Below are 17,295 nucleotides of genomic sequence, written 5' to 3' on the forward strand. Positions count from 1 at the left end.
TGGTGAAAGGGGATACCCTTGCCTTGTTCCTGATCTTAGTAGAATTTATCACAATTAAGTATGATATTAGCTGTTGTTTTTTTAGAGATGTTTTTTACTGAGTTAAGGAAGTGTGATTTTGAATGTGGGTTGGAATGTTGTCAAATTTATTTATTTATTTTGTGTGTGTGAATGGGTGTTGGGTTTTGTCAAATGAGTTTTCTGCACCTAAAGTTATGATCATGTGATTTTTCTTTTTCACCCTGTTGATATGATATATTACATTAACTGATTTTCAAATGTTGAACTGGTCTTGCATACCTAGGATAAATCCCACTTGGTTATAGCACATTATTCTTTTCATATACTGTTGAATTTAATTTGCTAATATTTTTTGGAGAAACTTGAACTATTTTTTATAAAGGAAATAGGCTAAGTATTACAAGTGGACTTATGCTTTCTTTTTCTTAGGATTTTGATGTTTACCGCTTCATTCTCTGAAGACAGAATATTGCTCTTAGTACACTGATTGGCACACTGATTGGTATTCTCACACTGCCGTCATTTTCTTTTTGCTTTTTGTCTTTTTTCTCTTCTTTTATCTTTTATGAAAATAGGGAAATAAGGAATATAATGAGAAACAGCTGATAAAATATATCTTTAAGTGAATCTTTAAGATACATATAATGTTTGAAATTGTGTTCTCTTTATCTTTGTAGTTTATTACCTATAAAGTTAACTACTGTCTAGGTTTTAACCATTTGCTTGAAATTTTTTCTGTAACAGTATCAATATGCTGATTCAGAACTTTACAACAGAAAACAATTCTACTGTCTCTAATTTGGTGGAATTCTCTGTTTCATCATATTTTTATTGTATTATACAATACAATAACTATTAATTTCTTTTGGTCAGCTTTAAATTTTCGTATTTTTATCCCTTGTTATGATCTGATAATAACTATCAAAGTTTATCTTTGAGTTGGTCTATTAGGTTCCTTGGTATTTCTAAAATCTTGATTAGATATGTAATCTTATTTCTTTATTCTTAAAATGAATTATCATCAGACGTTTCCTTTATTATATGTTGTCTGTCACCTGGTCTTTGATGCTTCTTTCACTGACATTGTGTTGTTATTAATTTATTATATTGAGCAAATCATTCAATATGAGAAATTTTATTTTATTTTGTAATGAAAGATATCTTCTGTACATTATACCCGTTTTGCTCTCATATTTGTAGTTGAACTTTTACAGATGTGCCATCTTTTCCTATTCATTGGTTACATATTTAACATGAACATGTTTCCCACAAAATTTCTACCATTACATTACAGTTGACCTTTAAACAACACGAAGGTTAGGGGTGCCAACCCCCATGCAATCAAAAAACTGCATGTAAATTTTGATTCTCACAAAACTTAACTACCAAGAGCCTACTGTGGACTGCCAGCCTCACCAATAACATAAACAGCCAATTAACACATATTTGGTATGTCATATGTATATCTACATATATTTTATGCATTCATGACAATACCTTTTTCTTAATTTTTTCAATATTTATAGGTGATGCGATCTATCTACAAGTTTTTTCATATTGTGGCAAATCTCCAAAAAGTTTTCCAATATATTTATTGAAAAAAATCCACGTATAAGTGGACCATGCAGTTCAAACCCTTGTTGTGCAAGGATCAACAGTTGCCTTGGTTTCTAGCCTCATTTACCTGAAAACTATTTTTATTGGCCATCGATCCGTCTGATATTCTAGTGATAGTGTCTGGGAAGGGAGCGAGTGTAAAGAGGAGGCTTCTTGGCATTGTATAATTGTTGAACTCCCTTCTTCACGTTTAAAACAAATCCTGTATCAAATGTTAGTCCACCTATTTAAGGAAATACTTGTTTGCTTGTTTGTTTTATTGTTTTGTGGGCATTCCATTCAGGCTTCATTTTGTCCCCAGACATCACTTGTATAGAAACAGTAATCTCCATGATTTGGCTACATCGTGGGAGCAATTACATCCCCTAGGCCATCTGTCAAAGAAGGAAAAAAGGTAAATTATGTAAATATTTAGCCAAGTTGTTATTAGTTCTAAATGCAGAAGAGCAAAAATACAACTGGAATATGCTGAAAAATATCCCCCATGGAGAGCCAGCTCCTGCAGCGTGTTTTATCTTATTTATTATCTCTTTATCTGCCATCTAGTTAATCTCTATTTAAGTCTAAAGATAATTAGTTCTTGATGATTATGTTTATCTGCTCTTCCCTTTCATGCTTTCCTTCCAGCTGGGAAAAATAAAACAAGAACAAAATATTGAATTTTGTGGAATTTCCCTGTGTTGTGACTTAATTATAGAATCAACATCTTGCCTTAAGTAGGCTTCTGAGCCTTGGTCTTCCATTGGTATGGGAATGAGAACCCACTATTAGCTTAATTTTTTCTTTTTCAGTATACCTCACTCGTTTCACCAATAATATTTGATAATTCCCTATACTGATTTCTCCTGTTGATTCCACATTATATTTTAAAGTTTTGAGTGTGGCATTGTGCTTTGTCTTCATTTGATGAATTGATATACTATATTTTTGATACCTTTTTTTTCTGGTTACATCATTAAGTGTGAGGGGCGAAAAATCTGGGACCTAGCTTAACATTGCCACCTTACAATAGAAGTCTCCTTAAATTGATTTAAAAAGTAAAGTTCTTTGCAAATATCTCCACATACAGTAATTCTGAAGTCAATATTTATCAGAAAAGTGCTAAAAATTCTAGAGTAAGTTAGACATTTGGAAACTGCATTAATTTTATTAAGCCATTAGAGTATAATGGTTAATTAATGAAAAGCCTGAGGAATTATGAAGGTTTAAATTAAACTCTAAATTTTCTTAATAAACTATTGTCATAGGCATTTTGAAAATTTTACTATGTAAACTATGTATATAAATTACATATAAATTAATGATTTTGAAAGTTTTATTTCATAAACTATACATACATATATAAACTAGATACAAATTAGTGATTTTGTAATAGATCGTTTACTGCAAAAAATTTGAATCTGCTGATCACTTGTCATAAAACCTTAGTTTTTGAGCAGTTACTAGCTATTTTCATTTTCATAAACATAGCAATAGTGTATGAGAGTGTATTTACTTTAAGTGAGAAGAAGAAAATTACTCATTGTTTCCTGACAATTTCAATGACTAATTAAGTAATAGATATTGTTTGGCATCAATGAGCAATACGCTGTCAACGAGGGGATTTAGTAAGTTTTATTTATTTATTTATTTATTTATTTATTTATTTATAGTTTTATATAAATGGCCTTCGCTAAAGAGTTTTAGAATAATTGTACAGTATGAAATATAAATGATAAATAAGGGGAGCAAATTGACTTTTACGTTAAGCCACAAGTTTGTAAGTAATGAAATTTATGCAAGATAGATGCTACTTTACTTTCAAGAACCAGGACAGGATAATGAAGGGGCTGAGGTCTGCATATCTCAGCCACTTTTCTACACCTTCCCTTCCCTCTCCTCCTTTCTCCCTTAAAGAAGAATTTAAATATTCATACTAAGTCATATCTCTAATGGGGGACCATGAGAAAGATGAATAAGACATTGCACCTGCACAAATAGGTCTTACAGATTAATATAGAGAGCATGTGGATAAAGATAAATGAAAATATGGTGGCCTTTCCCACCCTAGTGGTGTGGACACAATTACCTTTACTGATGATCTTTGCTTTTTCACGTGTAGGCAAATTACTGTCTGGTTCCCTTGCTTTTAGCCTGAAGATCTTCTTTTATTATTTTTCATAATGCGGGTCTGCCAGCAATGATTTTTCTCAGTTTCGTTTATCTTGGAATGTCTTTATTTTGCCTTCGAAAGTGAAGGTTCCCTTTTACATGGCATGTAATTTTTTCTTTTGTTGCTTTCCATAGATTCTCTTTGTCTCTGGCTGGGAACATTTTTACTTTGAGGTATCTAGATGTGAATCTTTATTCTACTTCGAGTTGGTTGAGCTACTTAGATACATAGGTCAATGTATTTGATCAAATGCGGGAATCTCTGAGTCCTGTGAGAGGACTCAGAGTTGCTGAAAGGCCTGACGGGCAGGACAGATTCTAGGGTCTACTTAAGACCACCAGGAGCAGGTATCTGTAATTGGAGGCAACAACTGTCCACGGGTTCAAGAAGTATTCAATACATGGTGGCTGAAAAGGCCTAAAGGAAACAGTGGCCCCACAATGAGAGTCCAAAAACTAGATCAAAACCCACTTAGTGGAAACCAGAGCCCAGAAGACACCAAGCAGATCTGTGGCTCTCACTCCAGGCTACATCATTGTCCCATTGGTGTCCTACCACACCCGTAATCTGAAGCCATAGCAGATCAAAAAAAGAGGAGAAAGAAATAATATAGAAGACTAAATTTTTTACCTAGAAAGATGGAGTTATCCTAAAGCGTGTAAAATGCATAGATATGGATACATATAGATATTTCATATAAATGAAGCATATGTGACAATATATTCATCATCAAAAGTGACAATTTTAAAGAGAAAATACAATGGACAACTTAAGACCTCTGTCAGGTTAGGGTGTAGGAGCTTATGAGCAAGGATAAAACTGTCACTAGAAAATAAATAAGCTATGTTTTCTTTGCATATCTGAATAGTAAAGTGTAACTACTTACATCTTTGTAACAGACACACAAGTATTAGTGAAGTAATCTCTAAAAATTTACTGAGGAATAGAAAAAAGGGAATAAAACTAAAAAACAGAAGCTCTTAATGAAGTTTATGCACCGAAAGACTCAGTATTTAAAGAAACAAATTCTCTCCAAAACAATTTATAAAGATCTTTCAAACCTGACCTAAATTTCAATACAATGGCTTTAAATTTAACCTGAAAAGTGAACAATTGATAATTGTTAAGAATATATTGAAAAAAATGTACAGAAAACAAAGAAAAAATATTTGAAAATAAATTATATTTTAACATTTGAATATAATTTGCAAATAAATTGCAATATGATTTAAAACATGACATGAGATTTAAAATTATAATATGTGATAAATTGAGCAGTGTATATTTACATCAAAAGTAGACATCAACTCAAAGAAACTTTAAAATAAAAATAAAATAGAATATTACACAATAAAAGTTATCTTAAGGTATAAGAGAAAGCTGTTTACTGTTTTTTATTCTTGTTGTTTTGTTGTGAGACTACCTTATGAAAGAGGATTTCAGGAAACCTTCCTATTTGTGTGTTGGACGTCGCTATAAGTACAAAACATAGTTCTTAATATAGAATGCATTAGGGTTTCTATAATATACCTATTTTGACCTCTGAAAAGGTTTGCTGTGAAATACAGCAAAGTATTCACTTTTTAAAATTTTTACCTGATCATTATTAAACATCATAAGTCACTAAATGAATTAGAATCTCCCCATTATATGGACAATATTGTTTCAGCCCATATCATAGACTGCTTTCCTTTTTTTAATTAACATTTTCTATATTTTTATATTTCCATAAGAATGCCTTTTACAGAATGTTGAATTATAGACATGTCTTTTCATGTTTTAAAAAAGAAACAGAGGGTCTGGGCAAGATGGCGGAAGAGTAAGACGCGGAGATCACCTTCCTTCCCACAGATACAGTAGAAATACATCTACACGTGGAACTGCTCCTACAGAACACCCACTGAACGCTGGCAGAAGACGTCAGACCTCCCAAAAGGCAAGAAACTCCCCACGTACCTGGGGAGGGCAAAAGAAAAAAGAAATAACAGACAAAAGAATAGGGACAGAACCTGCACCAGTGGGAGGGAGCTGTGAAGGAGGAAAGGTGTCCACACACTAGGAAGCCCCTTCGTGGGCAGAGACTGCGGGCGGCAGAGGGGGGAAGCTTCGGAGCCACGGAGGAGAGCGCAGCCACAGGGGTGCGGAGGGCAAAGCGGAGAGATTCCCGCACGGAAGAGCGGTGCCGAGCAGCACTCACCAGCCCGAGAGGCTCGTCTGCTCCCCCGCCAGGGCGGGCAAGGCTGGGAGCTGAGGTTCCGGCTTCGTCGGATCCCAGGGAGAGGACTGGGGTTGGCGGCGTGAACACAGCCTGAAGGGGTTAGCGCACCACAGCTAGCCGGGAGGGAGTCCCGGAAAAAGTCTGCAGCTGCCGAAGAGGCAAGAGACTTTTTCTTGCCTCTTTGTTTCGCGGCGCGCAAGGAGAGGGAATTCAGAGCGCCGCCTAAACGAACTCCAGAGACGGGCGCGAGCCGCGGCGATCAGCGCGGACCCTAGAGACGGGCATGAGACGCTAAGGCTGCTGCTGCCGCCACCAAGAAGCCTGTGTGCGAGCACAGGTCACTCTCCATACCGCCTCTCCTGGGAGCCTGTGCAGCCTGCCACGGCCAGGGTCCCGGGATCCAGGGACAACTTCCCCGGGAGAACGCATGGCGCACCTCAGGCTGCTGCAACGTCACGCCGGCCTCTGCCGCCGCAGGCTCGCCCCGCATCTGTACCCCTCCCTCCCCCAGGCCTGACTGAGCCAGAGCCCCCGAAGCAGCTGCTCCTTTAACCCTGTTCTGTCTGAGCGGGGAACAGACGCCCTCAGGCGACCTACACACAGAGGCGGGTCCAAATCCAAAGCTGAACCCCGGGAGCTGTACGAACAAAGAAGAGAAAGGGAAATCTCTCCAGGCAGCCTCAGAAGCAGCGGATTAAAGCTTCACAAACAACTTGATGTGCCTGCATCTGTGGAATACCTGAATAGACAACGAATCATCCCAAATTCAGGAGGTAGACTTTGGGAGCAGGATATATTAATTTTTCCCCTTTTCCTTTTTTTGTGAGTGTGTATGTGTATGCTTCTGGGTGAGATTTTGTCTGTATAGCTTTGCTTTCACCATTAGTCCTAGGGTTAGTTAGGTCTGTCCGTTTTTTTTTTTTTTTTTTAACTTAAAAATTTTTTTTTCTAATAAATGTTTTCTTAATAATTTTTTCCTTATTTTCTATTTTTAAAAAATTTTAAAAAAATTTTAATAAGTTTTTTCATATTTTTTATTTTAAAAAATTAAAAATTTTTTTCTTAAACTTTTTTCTTAATAACTTTTTCTCTTATTTTTTATTATAAAAAATTAATAAATCTATTTTTAAAAATTAAAAAAAATTTTTTTCTTAATAAATTTATTCTTAATAATTCTTTTTCTTATTTTTTATTATAATAGCTTTATTTTATTTTATTTTATCCTCTTTCTTTCTATTTTTTCTCCCTTTTCTTCTGAGCCGTGTGGATGAAAGGCTCTTGGTGCTCCAGCCAGGCATCAGGGCTGTGCCTCTGAGGTGGGAGAGCCAACTTCAGGACACTGGTCCACAAGAGACCTCCCAGCTCCACGTAATACCAAACGGCGAAAATCTCTCAGAGATCTCCATCTCAACATCAAGACCCAGCTTCACTCAACGACCAGCAAGCTACAGTGCTGGACACCCTATGCCAAACAACTAGCAAGACAGGAACACAGCCCCATCCATTAGCAGAGAGGCTGCCTAAAATCATAATAAGGCCACAGACACCCCAAAACACACCACCAGACGTGGACGTGCCCACCAGAAAGACAAGATCCAACCTCATCCACCAGAACACAGGCACTAGGCCCCTCCACCAGGAAGCCTACACAACCCACTGAACCAACCTTAGCCACTGGGGACAGATACCAAAAACAACGGGAACTACGAACCTGCAGCCTGTGAAAAGGAGACCCCAAACACAGTAAGATAAGCAAAATGAGAAGACAAAAAAACACACAGCAGGTGAAGGAGCAGGGACAAAACACACCAAACCTAACAAATGAAGAGGAAATAGGCAGTCTACCTGAAAAAGAATTCAGAATAATGATAGTAAAGATGATCCAAAATCTTGGAAATAGAATAGACAAAATGCAAGAAGCATTTAACAAGGACGTAGAAGAACTAAAGAGGAACCAAGCAACGATGAAAAACACAATAAATGAAATTAAAAATACTCTAGACGGGATCAATAGCAGAATAACTGAGGCAGAAGAACGGGTAAGTGACCTGGAAGATAAAATGGTGGAAATAACTACTGCAGAGCAGAATAAAGAAAAAAAAATGAAAAGAACTGAGGACAGTCTCAGAGACCTCTGGGACAACATTAAACACACCAACATTCGAATTATAGGGGTCCCAGAAGAAGAAGAGAAAAAGAAAGGGACTGAGAAAATATTTGAAGAGATTATAGTTGAAAACTTCCCTAATATGGAAAGGAAATAGTCAATCAAGCCAGGAAGTGCAGAGAGTCCCATACAGGATAGATCCAAGGAGAAACACACCAAGACACATATTAATCAAACTATCAAAAATTAAATATAAAGAAAACATATTAAAAGCAGCAAGGGAAAAACAACAAATAACACACAAGAGAATCCCCATAAGGTTAACAGCTGATCTTTCAGCAGAAACTCTGCAAGCCAGAAGGGAGTGGCAGAATATACTTAAAGTGATAAAGGAGAAAAACCTACAACCAAGGTTACTCTACCCAGCAAGGATCTCATTCAGATTTGATGGAGAAATTAAAACCTTTACAGACAAGCAAAAGCTGAGAGAGTTCAGCACCACCAAACCAGCTCCACAACAAATGCTAAAGGAACTTCTCTAGGCAAGAAACACAAGAGAAGGAAAACACCTACAATAACAAACACAAAACATTTAAGAAAATGGGAATAGGAACATACATATCGATAATTACCTTAAATGTAAATGGATTAAATGCTCCCACCAAAAGACACAGACTGGCTCAATGGATACAAAAACAAGACCCATATATATGCTGTCTACAAGAGACCCACTTCAGACCTAGAGACACATACAGACTGAAAGTGAGGGGATGGAAAAAGATATTCCATGCAAATGGAAATCAAAAGAAAGCTGGAGTAGCAATTCTCATATCAGACAAAATAGACTTTAAAATAAAGACTATTACAAGAGACAAAGAAGGACACTATATAATGATCAAGGGATCGATCCAAGAAGAAGGTATAACAATTGTAAATATTTATGCACCCAACATAGGAGCACCTCAATACATAAGGCAAATACTAACAGCCATAAAAGGGGAAATCGACAGTAACACAATCATAGTAGGGGACTTTAACACCCCACTTTCACCAATGGACAGATCATCCAAAATGAAAATAAATAAGGAAACACAAGCTTTAAATGATACATTAAACAAGATGGACTTAATTGATATTTATAGGACATTCCACCCAAAAACAACAGAATACACATTTTTCTCAAGTGCTCATGGAACATTCTCCAGGATAGATCATATCTTGGGTCACAAATCAAGCCTTGGTAAATTTAAGAAAATTGAAATCGTATCAAGTATCTTTTCCGACCACAACGCTATGAGACTAGATGTCAATTACAGGAAAAGATCTGTAAAAAATACAAACACATGGAGGCTACACAATACACTACTTAATAACGAAGTGATCACTGAAGAAATCAAAGGGGAAATCAAAAAATACCTAGAAACAAATGACAATGGAGACACGACGACCCAAAACCTATGGGATGCAGCAAAAGCAGTTCTAAGAGGGAAGTTTATAGCAATACAAGCCTACATCAAGAAACAGGAAACATCGCGAATAAACAACCTAACCTTGCACCTAAAGCAATTAGAGAAAGAAGAACAAAAAAACCCCAAAGCTAGCAGAAGGAAAGAAATCATAAAGATCAGATCAGAAATAAATGAAAAAGAAATGAAGGAAACAATAGCAAAAATCAATGAAACTAAAAGCTGGTTCTTCGAGAAGATAAACAAAATTGATAAACCATTAGCCAGACTCATCAAGAGAAAAAGGGAGAAGACCCAAATCAATAGAATTAGAAATGAAAAAGGAGAAGTAACCACTGACACTGCAGAAATACAAACAATCATGACAGATTACTACAAGCAACTCTATGCCAATAAAATGGACAACCTGGAAGAAATGGACAGATTCTTAGAAACGCACAACCTGCCGAGACTGAACCAGGAAGAAATAGAAAATATGAACAGACCAATCACAAGCACTGAAATTGAAACTGTGATTAAAAATCTTCCAACACACAAAAGCCCAGGACCAGATGGCTTCACAGGCGAATTCTATCAAACACTTAGAGAAGAGCTAACACCTATCCTTCTCAAACTCTTCCAAAATATTGCAGAGGGAGGAACACTCCCCAACTCATTCTACGAGGCCACCATCACCCTGATACCAAAACCAGACAAAGGTGTCACAAAGAAAGAAAACTACAGGCCAATATCACTGATGAACATAGATGTAAAAATCCTCAACAAAATACTAGCAAACAGAATCCAACAGCACATTAAAAGGATCATACACCATGATCAAGTGGGGTTTATTCCAGGAATGCAAGGATTCTTCAATACACGCAATTCAATCAATGTGATACATCATATTAACAAATTGAAGGAGAAAAACCATATGATCATCTCAATAGATGCAGAGAAAGCTTTCGACAAAATTCAACACCCATTTATGATAAAAGCCCTGCAGAAAGTAGGCATAGAGGGAGCTTTCCTCAACATAATAAAGCCCATATATGACAAACCCACAGCCAACATTGTCCTCAATGGTGAAAAACTGAAACCATTTCCACTAAGATCAGGAACAAGACAAGGTTGCCCACTCTCACCACTATTATTCAACATAGTTTTGGAAGTGTTAGCCACAGCAATCAGAGAAGAAAAAGAAATAAAAGGAATCCAAATCGGAAAAGAAGAAGTAAAGCTGACACTGTTTGCACATGACATGATACTATACATAGAGAATCCTAAAGATGCCACCAGAAAACTACTGGAGCTAATCAATGAATTTGGTAAAGTAGCAGGATACAAAATTAATGCACAGAAATCTCTTGCGTTCCTATATACTAATGATGAAAAATCTGAAAGTGAAATTAAGAAAACACTCCCGTTTACCACTGCAACAAAAAGAATAAAATATCTAGGAATAAACCTACCTAAGGAGACAAAAGACCTGTATGCAGAAAATTATAGAACACTGATGAAAGAAATTAAAGATGATACAAATAGATGGAGAGATATACCATGTTCTTGGATTGGAACAATCAACATTGTGAAAATGACTCTACTACCCAAAGCAATCTACAGATTCAATGCAATCCCTATCAAACTACCACTGGCATTTTTCACAGAACTAGAACAAAAAATTTCACAATTTGTATGGAAACACAAAAGACCCCGAATAGCCAAAGCAATCTTGAGAACGAAAAATGGAGCTGGAGGAATCAGGCTCCCTGACTTCAGACTATATTACAAAGCTACAGTAATCAAGACAGTTTGGTACTGGCAGAAAAACAGAAATATAGATCAATGGAACAGGATAGAAAGCCCAGAGATAAACCCATGCACATATGGTCACCTTATCTTTGATAAAGGAGGCAAGCATATACAGTGGAGAAAAGACAGCCTCTTCAATAAGTGGTGCTGGGAAAATTGGACAGGTACATGTAAAAGTATGAAATTAGAACACTCCCTGACACCATACACAAAAATAAACTCAAAATGGATTAAAGACCTAAGTGTAAGGCCAGACATTATCAAACTCTTAGAGGAAAACATAGGCAGAACACTCTATGACATAAATCACAGCAAGATCCTTTTTGACCCAGCTCCTAGAGAAATGGAAATAAAAACACAAATAAACACATGGGACCTAATGAAACTTAAAAGCTTTTGCACAGCAAAGGAAACCATAAACAAGACCAAAAGACAACCCTCAGAATGGGAGAAAATATTTGCAAATGAAGCTACTGACAAAGGATTAATCTCCAAGATTTACAAGCAGCTCATGCAGCTCAATAACAAAAAAACAAACAACCCAATCCAAAAATGAGCAGAAGACCTAAATAGACATTTCTCTAAAGAAGATATACAGATTGCCAACAGACACATGAAAGAATGCTCAACATCATTAATCATTAGAGAAATGCAAATCAAAACTACAATGAGGTATCATCTCACACCGGTCAGAATGGCTATCATCAAAAAATCTACAAACAATAAATGCTGGAGAGGGTGTGGAAAAAAGGGAACACTCTTGCACTGTTGGTGGGAATGTAAATTGATACAGCCACTATGGAGAACAGTATGGAGGTTCCTTAAAAAACTAAAAATAGAACTACCATACGACCCAGCAATCCCACTCCTGGGCATATACCCTGAGAAAACCATAATTCAAAAAGAGTCATGTACCACAATGTTCATAGCAGCTCTGTTTACAATAGCCAGGACATGGAAGCAACCTAAGTGTCCATCGTCGGATGAATGGATAAAGAAGATGTGGCACATATATACAATGGAATATTACTCAGCCATAAAAAGAAATGAAATGGAGGTATTTGTAATGAGGTGGATGAAGTTAGAGTCTGTCATACAGAGTGAAGTAAGTCAGAAAGAGAAAAACAAATACAGTATGCTAACACATATATACAGAATCTAAGGGAAAAAAAAAAAAAGGCCATGAAGAACCTAGTGGCAAGACGGGAATAAAGACACAGACCTACTAGAGAATGGACTTGAGGATATGGGGAGGGGGAGGGGTGAGATGTGACAGGGTGAGAGAGTGTCATGGACATATATACACTACCAAATGTAAAACAGATAGCTAGTGGGAAGCAGCCGCATAGCACAGGGAGATCAGCTCGGTGCTTTGTGACCACCTAGAGGGGTGGGGTAGGGAGGGTGGGAGGGAGGGAGATGCAAGAGGGAAGAGATATGGGAACATATGTATATGTATAACTGATTCACTTTGTTATAAAGCAGAAACTAACACACCAAAAAAAAACAAAAAAACAAATTAACATATTTTCCTCTATTTACTAGTTTTCTAAAGTAAAATTCTTTAATAAATTCATCTAATTTTTGAGAAATACAGGTATATATGTATACATATATACACACATATATCAAATGTATACACACATGTATATTATATATATATATATTCATAACCATATATATATGTAGACTGAGAGAGGGAGATGCATCTGTAGATGAAGATAGAGAATTTTATAGAAAGCAATTAGAGAGCAAATTTTTTTATGAGACGAGAAAGAAAGAGTGGATTTTTTTCCTCAGGTTGGTAAATTTGCTTCCCATATGGAAGCAAACATTTTTTAGTATTAACTCAATTAGTTTTCTTCATGCAAAGTGATTTCAATATTGCTTTCATTTTATTGTTATAGAGATACATTTTAAAATTTATTTCAAACATTAGACTAGTATAAGGAATGATTAATAACTGAAAACATATTTCTAAGTTAAGACTTTCTGGAGAAATATCATTTAATCTTCTAAGAATTGGCTCAACAAAAGTACTTAAAAATTTTACTTATTGTCTGTAATGCTTCAAATATTTTAAATTAGTTTTGTTGCCTTTGGAAAATCCTAGAATATATGAAAAGCACGTCAGAGCTGATACAAAACAGGGTATGAGTACAAGACTGAAATAAATTCAAAATGAAAAACAGAAAAGTGCTTCCATTATCTGAGATTATTTAAAAATACAAGGCCCCATTATAATTTACTTCTTTCTAAATAAGTGAATTTACTTTGCAAAGGGACAGGCTGAAATAATTCTGGAAAGGCATATGAAGAAAACAGTAAGAAAATTACATTAAAAATAATTAGCCTAAAGATGAAGAGTTAGAATAACTTATCTGTGAAAAAGTGAAAGATATTAATGTCTTAATCTATATCCCTATAAATTGGTCAATTTTTGAATGCCATTGTAAATCTGCACACATTAAATTTTAATTCTGCTTTTACATAATCTGATAGTAGTTTATTTTTTTTCTGAGCCTTTGAATTGTATCTATTTAGATGTATATTGTGTGTGTGTATGTGTGTGTATGTGTATGCATATGTGTGTACGTGTGTATGTATGTATGTGTGTATGTGCGTGTGTGTGTGTATGTGTGTGTGTGTGTGTGTGTGTGTGTATGTGTGTGTTGTGGGCGGTTAGAAATAGGAGACAAACAGAAAAAAGAGCCAGTGCTCTTGACATCTAAAGTATTCAAGTACTTAGTTGACATTTAAATATTTTTTTATAATCTTGGAAAGCATACCCATTTTCCATTTTCTTTATAAACTAATGAGTATTTCCAGGACGTAAGTTTTCAAATATAGTGGTGTTTTTGACCTAATTTATTGCCCGCATCCAACAATGTGCCTTCTAAAAATTTTTCCTCTCACAATTCCTTCCTCACTTCCTATTGTTCTGGAATAATCCATATTAATCATTCTTTTCTAACACTTCTACACTTTCCAAATATCTAATTCTTTTTAATTCTCCAAAAACAGTCCTTACTATGTGCCTATTTATTTACAAAAAATCCATTAGACAGTTCTGACTTTTTGACTATAACCTTTATAGCAGTGATTATACTACTTTCTCTCCTTCATGTTATTTTAAGATATACTTCCGTATTGTAAGTTCTTTTTAGGACACTTGTAATATTTATCTCGCCAGTCCCTTTACTCCTTAATATAAACTCCTACATCTCTACATCATGACAATACCTATTAACAACTACCCTACCTATGCTCATCAGTGACCGTGTCCTTCCTCCTTTCATATGTGAAATTCCTAAATCCTTTATCAGTCTTTTCTCTCCTCTCAATGGATCTGTCAATAATTAATCAGAATCTATTTTTTCCTAAAAGGTTCTTATTTTACAGGTTTTCCATATTCCCACCTCCCTAGCTTTTTAGCTAAGACTTTATCAACTGCTGGTAAATTACCACAGTGTCAATTCCTATCTTCGATATTCAATGACGTTAATGATTCTTTCTTGGTTCAGTACAAGATGTAGACTAAATAACACTCTACGTCTTCTCTACATGTTTTTATAGGGAGTGGCCTGAGGATTTTAGGGTCAAAAGCCATCTAGACTTTTAGCCCTTCCCTCAAGAGGAGGAACTCATCTTCAGCTGATCAGTTCAACAGTGAGAATGTAAAGACATCAACTCTGATGGCCATGGCCAAGGATCCTCACCACCATGTCTGGAATTTACTATCCAGGAACTCTTCCTACAGGTGGCACACCCTGCATGCAACTTGAACTAGTTATTTGTAATATATTCATTGCTGTTAATAATGGCAACACATAATGTTCTGCATACATGTCCTCCTCGCTTTTAGATCATACACAACCCTGAAATCCTGAGTGAGGTCTAAACTCCTTATGAAGCCTTTTCTAACAGCTCCAGACCACAGAAACACACAATTGCCCTTTTATAGTTCTTATAGGCCTTCATACATTTTCATACTTGTACGTAATTTCAGGTCCTCTTCGGTTTTGTAAACATTTTTATGGAGTTTGTCCTTAAGTAGCATTTTTTTTCATATTTCATCTCCCTTCACTGCCCACCTAATGTTAAGCACCCCTAAAGGATTTATTTATTACTCCACTATATAATTTGCAGAATGCTATTATACTAATAACTAATGTCTTAAAGATAATACAGAGAAATCTTAATATTTTAAAACATTTTTCAAGGCACAGAGAAGTGAAAGGGAACTGTTCCCACTATGCCACAGCTCTTTCACCTGTAAAATATTTATCAATAATTTAGAAGATAGCATTTCTCTTTTCTTCTTGTACAAATACGTGACACTGTACCCAGTGCCCTGAAATGTCAATGTGCCTTTTTAAGATCCTGAATTAGCAATAGGGACTGATTTAGACAAGTTAAAACCTGAGAATCTTAAGTAGGATTAAACATAGATGTGGAAGTTAAAGCCATCATTTTTACAGAAAATTTTACAGACGTCTTCAATAGAAGACATTGGTAGTACTTAAATTATCAAAACCACACCTTTGGCTAAAAGAGCAAGAGAAACGAGAAATCCCAGCCTAATTTTCTCCCTTAATTGCTCAGGAACCAACTCTAGAAACTGATTGCATCCTAACAATGCAATTTAAGATTTTTTTATATTTTAATTGATTTTAATATCACAAGTTTTTTATCTGGTTCATTGCTCCTGATGGCATTGGAGAGGTATATCTCAATAGCACTGTTACTATATTAAATCATATATCAATACACTTTGCATTAAGAAGCAAGGGCCTTAGAGAATCTATGAATCAAAGAGGCAAGAAAAATGGTTGCTGAACTCCAACTTTCCTTAAACAAACACATTAATGGAAAAACTTCATAGAAGTCTTCCTTTGTGCTGAGGGATACATAAAACAAAAATGCATAGCTTGGTAAATATTTCCCTTCCATATATTGATATCAAGTATTAAAATGTTTTCTCTGGGGCAGAAAATTCAAATGGTTACCTCAAAATAATGCATAAGCTATATGGATTAAAAAAAATGATAACCTTGTATATGACAATCGTTTACTCTAAAATGAAGAAAGTAACTATGGTGTTTACCTTTCTCACAGGGATATGGACAACTCCAATTTACAACTTGCTTATGCCCCAAATTGGTAAGTGAGGAAACTGTAGACCTTTGAGGACACTTCCACAGACAAGTTCAAAAATGGGTTAGTGAACAGAATCTCCGAAGACAGTTTATTCTTGATAAAGTGAAAGTAGAATACTAGTTGTATCACACTCTCTTTAATATCAGTGTTTTACTGGAAAATGCTTACCAAAAAAAAAGAAAGAAAAAGAAAGGAGAAACAATTTTTTATAGAAAACAGCATTAGCAATTGCTCTTTTACCTGTTGTGACTATGATAATGGTGGTAATAATGATGATAGTTAACATCTGTTTTCAGACACTATAATACTTCCTGTGTGTTTTTCCTTGCAATGCCCATGTGTATTGTTATTGTTATTGTTATTGTTCTTCATGGCTGAAAAAATTACTGCAAAAATTACCACAAAAACTAATGTATTAACATGCTCCACTACAAGAGATGGAGCTGTGTTCCTAGGGTCACATGTTATAAAGTGGCTCTTCTGTCATGACTGGGGGACTGGCCTCTCTCCAGGACTTAACTGTTGACAGAAAACAAGGTTAAAGTGAAATTGAGACAGTCTTTCCATGGAAAAGATGTACTTCCTAAGGCTGTCCATTTATTGTGGTTTATACGACTGTATAAGGGAGGAGAAAGGGTGGTGGTGTGAGCATAATCTTGCCAAACCATTTCTGTAAGTGATCCAAGAAACTGTGAGCATGATACAAAGGCTGAATTTCTTCTGCCAAAACTAAGCAAAAATCCCCAGAGGAATTATTGAAAGG

Source organism: Eubalaena glacialis, chromosome 15, assembly GCF_028564815.1.
Source record: "Eubalaena glacialis isolate mEubGla1 chromosome 15, mEubGla1.1.hap2.+ XY, whole genome shotgun sequence".
NCBI lineage: Eukaryota > Metazoa > Chordata > Mammalia > Artiodactyla > Balaenidae > Eubalaena > Eubalaena glacialis.